This window comes from Gobius niger (assembly GCF_951799975.1).
Source record: "Gobius niger genome assembly, chromosome: 19".
Classification (NCBI taxonomy): Eukaryota; Metazoa; Chordata; class Actinopteri; order Gobiiformes; family Gobiidae; genus Gobius; species Gobius niger.
Window position 1 is genome coordinate 21,140,755 of NC_136870.1, and position 6,000 is coordinate 21,146,754.

The window sequence follows — 6,000 nt, forward strand, 5'->3', positions numbered from 1 at the left end:
GGTTCATCTGCAGGAGTCCGAATGTCTTTTGCAAGAGGACTTTATTTATCTTCAGTGCGGAACCCGAAAACATGAACTCGAGACATTGCGCTATAGTCTGGCCATTCGAGTCTGGTTGTGCTTCCTCGTGAAAAGGGGTTAGTATCCTCTGTTGTGCGTCATACTGATATTACGCAAGCCAAAATATACAGCGCCTGAGAGCAGGTGCCTGAGAGACGAAGTTATGGCTATATGGCATAATGGTGATGTGATAAATGGTGATTTAGTTCTGCACTATATGACAGGGGTTAGGCAACGTTAAAACCAAAAAGAACATTATTACACACATCAGAGATCAAATGCCTGTTAAAGTACTCCAGAAATGTGAAAAACACTGTGAATTCCTTAGCATTTGTAGAAAGTGATGTAATACCTTGACCTACAATTCGAGGGTACCGCCCTTGGTCTTTTGACAATGAAGAAAATCAGCTCTTCACCAAGAAAACTTCTCTACCTCTGCTCTATGACATAATTTCCTTTTTGGTTACACTTTATTTTACACTACCTTGATACATTGCACCTAACTAAATTTAGTATAGTGTTAGCTGCTTTGTAACAATCTGTAATAACTTATGTAGTACATACACAATGGAATAATGTGTATTAATACTCTGGAGGTGCATAATGAAATAAGATCTTTAGGGTTTAGAGTTAGGGTCATACGTCTTATTACATTATGTACTTCCAAACTACATATTATTTAATTGTTTATCTAGCCCATAGGTACAAGTTATACTGTTACATAAATCTTTTCAAAACCAAAAACTAGGCATCCACATTATAGCTTGAGATGGTGCCATCTGTGACAACACGTCATTCATTCCCCACTCGGCGGTGGTAAGCTACGTGCAACAACAGCTGCTCTTTGGGTAGATCGACAGAAGCGAGGCCGCCCTGATCTGCATCATCCCCTCAGACTAACAATAGCCACTCACTCACGACTCACCCAAGTGACCTGGGATTATTCCCTCACGGTTCAGGCCCAATCCTGTTTAGCTTCTGAGACAAGATCGAGCATTCGCAAGGTGCTATGGCAGTATGGTGGTTATTAAAAAGAAACCACCTGCCTGGATCACATCAAATATGGATAAGTTCTACTTTTTTCTTTTATAGATTCAGAAATGTACATTGCATTGTGAATCAGATGTGAATATTAGAAAGTTATTGCATACACTGACAAAGCCTGTTGTGAGGTGTAAATTCAAGTGCATCCTGTTTACGACTAGGGGAGACCGGATATGGTTGAAAGACTTTTTGCTTCAGCACCTGTAACTCACAGAATTTTTGAGCTAGAGTTCTCAAATTTTCATACAGAGTACCCACCTCTGTTTACTAATGGCACCAATTCAAACCTCTGCAAGAACATCACAGACCTTGTGAGTTGATGTCAAATACGTGGTGTTCCTTTGTTGCAACCAACCCCACTAGGTTGTAACACATGCTGGGGTAAGTTGTAACAGTTAAACAAAAGAAAACAGAAACAATGTCTCTCTCTCTCTAACCAGTCATATGCTTACCCTCACGTGGAGTCCATAATACAGGTCTGCTGCCTGAGTCAAATAGTCAGCCAACACTTCCTCCTGCACTTCAGAGAAAACCTGACTTGTTGATGCTCCAATAACCTACATGGACCCCTGTTCTCTCAACTTCTGCTGTGTTTTGCAGTATCTGCTCAATCCCATGTGCCTTAGCCACTGTGGAACTGACTTGCACCTCTGTCAGTCTTTCTTTTCCACTGCCTTGGCATTCTGTAAGAGTATTAAAATCAAGAAAGTGTCATTAGGTGTATGTATGGGGACTGTTACAACCCACCCCACCCCTGTCAGCCACTGTTCAGCTAGCTCTATAAGCATAGTGGTTTGAAATTAGCAGGGGGAATGTGCATCACATTTTGCCTGAGAAACTACAATTTAATCTAATGTAAGTCATATGGTTTTATGCGCAATAGCATCTGCACTAAACAAAATATCTTGGTCAAAAAATGTACTTTCTTACCTCAAAATCATTTTTTTTCCTCTATAGAATCTGCATAAACACTGATATGATCATTTGACTCCCATCTTATCCCTGAGTGGTGGAATTGGTGGTGTTACAACTCTCCCCATGTTACAACCATACCCGGTCTCCCCCACTTCTATGAGAGAGCACACTTAAAACTTGTATATATCTGTATATATGTGTGTCGGTGTATAGCTCGTGATATGAACCTTTGTACATTATTCCTGTAGAGTTCTTCTGTGCTGCATCTGTGTGTTAAATATGTGTCGTTTTGTTTTGTTTTTTTACCAATAGTGAGAGAAAATAAAGTTTTCAAAAATATGGATCTCATGGTGTATTTCTCACTGACGTCTTGGTTTGCTGAATCCCTGTTTGAGCTTTCTTGTTTATTGATGGATTCCTCCGTAAAAACAGTTGAGCAGACGGAGCGTATGCAGAATACTGAACAGATGTCTGACCCGAGACAGAATGATAACTTCATCTGAGTTCCTAAAATATAGCACAGGAGGAAATAATCAAGTGCTGAATCTGAGATATTTACAGTCACTGGACATCAGCCTGTTTTTTTTTTTAAATTATATTCCAAGCTGAGCCCAAATCTTGGACAGGTTTAGATTTCTGGCTACGTCATTGAAGAAGTTTCTGAAGCCACTGCACCTGTTATTGAGCCTATAAACCAATACAGAAAAAAAGACAAACAAAAATAAAACTGAAAAAAGCCCTGCTTGTGGAGTAAATCCATGCACGGATATAGCATGAGAGAGACCACCTATGGCTGCTCAGATCTGGGTCAAAGAGCTGTCCCAGTTCTGTCAGGGGCCCCGGGAACACGCAGGGGTGAATATGCAAAGCAACGGTTGGAAATAAACCTCCCAAAATAAAGAAAACAAACGCATGAAGTTCCTGGGGTCTAGACGGCGTCATACGGGCCTGGAATGTTTTTAATTGAGAGATGCTGTAAAAAAAAAAAGTTCAACATTGAAAGATTTCAATACCATCAACACCATTAATAAGAGTAATGTATTCTTGCCCCCTGCTGAGAGGAACGCGCTCACATTCAACAATTGGGATTTGTTTGATTTGTTTCATATTTCAGTCACACTTTAAAGCACAGTTGTAACATAGTAGTAGGTTGGAAATATCATGGTATTTGGGATCTTATTTCCATATTAATAAAGCCAGTGTGTGTTCTGTTTTCATAAGCAAAACCTACTGTGCTCTAAACCAGGGGTACTTGAGTAATTAGAGGGTAAGTTCAGATTAAAACAAGAAGTCAAACTGAGTTGAATTTCAATATTAATTTCAAAAGGAAAGTTAGCTTTAATTATATTTTTCTGTAAAAGGTTTGACACACTATGAAATACTGAATAATCTTAGTTTAGTTGGTCACTTTGTAATATTATTGGCAAGATCGTTAAGGTAGGGGGTACTTGGAGAATAAATGACTAAAGGGGAAGCTATGTGGGTGGCGAGGCGTATAGGCAAAGATGGACAGAGAAGCCAAAATATTTCATTGCAAGTCCAAAAGAGAGTGGGAAAAGTTCTTCCAGCACTGACTCCAACAGCTCCGGTCCTTTTTATGCTTTTTATACATTTTCGATTAAGTCCCTTTTGAATAAGGCTACGGCTGTGTCTAAAGTGCAGCATCCAGCAGGCAAATTGGCCAAAGTGAGACAAATAAATGTTTACTTATCTTAAAGGAACAGGCCACCGTTTTTACATACTGAGATACTGTATGTTCTTACCTGAGTTTAGACGAGCTGATGCGGTCTTGTCTGGTCTTTGTGTGTGCCCGTGGAAGAGCGTCTTAGCTTCCAACTTCACCCCGTTTGGAGCTGTAGGAATATGCTGGGAGAGGCCAAATGCTAACAACATCTTTGGTCTTTTTGTGTGACTGAGGGCACACAGTTCGTTCATACTGTGATATGTTCTTACCTGAGCTTAGACAAGTTGATACGTACCCGTCTGGTCTTTGTGCGTGCCCGTGGAAGAGCGTGGTTGCTTCCAACTTCACCCCCGTTTGGAGCTATAGGAATAAACTGGGAGAAGCCAAATGCCAAGAACATCTTTGGTCATGCACGCACAAAGGGGGGCACGCACAAAGACCAGACACATATCAACTGGTCTAAGCTCAGGCAAGAACATATCTCAGTATGTAAAAACGGTGGCCTATTCCTTTAACACTTTTATATGACATATTTTATCACAACAGGTTCAAAGAACTTGAGTATTCAAATACTCAAGTCAAAATGAATAGTAGCCTAGCTATATATCGGAACTGGGCCTAAACTCGAGAAAAAACGTACTGATACCGGAGTAAATACAACTGAGAACATCTCGCCTTTTATTTTTCAACAGTAATTAATTTTAGACTAAATTCGGCCAATAAGTTGCCGAAGTTTTTCAGCTTGGATTAGCACAAAGAATCCATGACCCAGTAATGTTAACCATCATGTGATTGTCATTCATTAGGTATGTGTAATTTATTAGACGTTTTGTAATGCCATTTCCTTGAATGGAATCTGAATGTTTTGTTTTGCAAAACGGTGCCTGGACCTGTATATTATCTGGAAAATGTGTCCTTCGGAGCATCCAAAAGCTCAAGGACAGAGTAGAGCGACCCACCTCAGCTCTGTTTACAAAGGTGTAGAGAGGAGGCGGACACAGCTGCCTTTGCTGCCGATTCAAGACTCTGGATAACACGCACCGGCTCTATTCAGTGAGATTCAAGGCTGTGGCAGATCCAGCACTGAATACAAGCGATTGGCATTAATACTGTAACTGTATGAAGATGGCGGCTCCTACCGGCAGCAGAAGGTAATGACAGCATGCTGTATATGTGTTGACCACGAGATAGCGCTGTTGGGCTATACTAAACATTTTACCTTTTCAACGAGAAGAGTTGCTTGCACTTTCAGGTGCGTAAATATCACTGTTCATGTGGTAGAACTGGGGCACATTTTGCGAATCTCGAGTGAGTGAGTGAGTGGGAGCATCTGTGTGCAGCCTATATCAATCTGAATTATCAATAATTTCTAAATCACTGGCATTTCTAAATCTGTAAGTGGCTAAGCTTGCAACTTTGAAAAGTGGACTATATTTATAAGGAATTAGGCCAGATGAAACGGTTGGATTTCTCACTTTGATTGAGATTTTCAAATTTGCCCCAAACGATACCTGAAAAAGGCCTTTTATTATTTTAATTCTAAAATAACAGTGTCATCTAGTGGTTCTCGTGTGTATTACGGGTAGTAATTAAAAATAATTAAGAGCGTTATATAAACAAACTAAGAGTATTAGCCTGTATAAAGTGTAACATTTAGGCTATATATACACAAACATGTTTAATTTCATTGTATTGTATTACAAATCCTGACATAATTGGCATAATTATTTTCATTGAGCAATAATTACCTTACAAGAATAAGAAATTAACAAAACAAGTATGAAAACACAATTAAAGAAAAACAAGACGATTTCAACACCTATATATAAACAGACCCCAAACAAGAGGAGAGCCCACAAGAGAACAAAGCGACCCGAGAAATAAATGAAGCCACAACATGACATGAATGAGACAGATCAGGCAGCCGGTGTAGCTGGTCCCAGCAACTGCCTATGCATGAACTGCAACACTGCAGACACAATGTTTGCACAAAGCTTATTCAGCAATTTTGGACAACTAAACTAGCCATGTGGTGTGATTACTGAAGAACTTCAAGCGTCTCTTTTGCTAATTTCTATTTATTTACCATTTTGCGGTAATTGCTGCCCGATCTGTAACACCAACATGGAGGGTTGTCATGGCCGCCTGCTACGACGCTTCTGATTGGTGGATGGTAAAGTTAATTATACAAGAAGATCATTGATTGGTCGAGGCTAAGAAGGATTATGAAATGGCGAGCGCGATTGGTTGAAATACCTTCCTTGCTATTTTTCTTTCTCGCGATTGTTTCCCGTGCG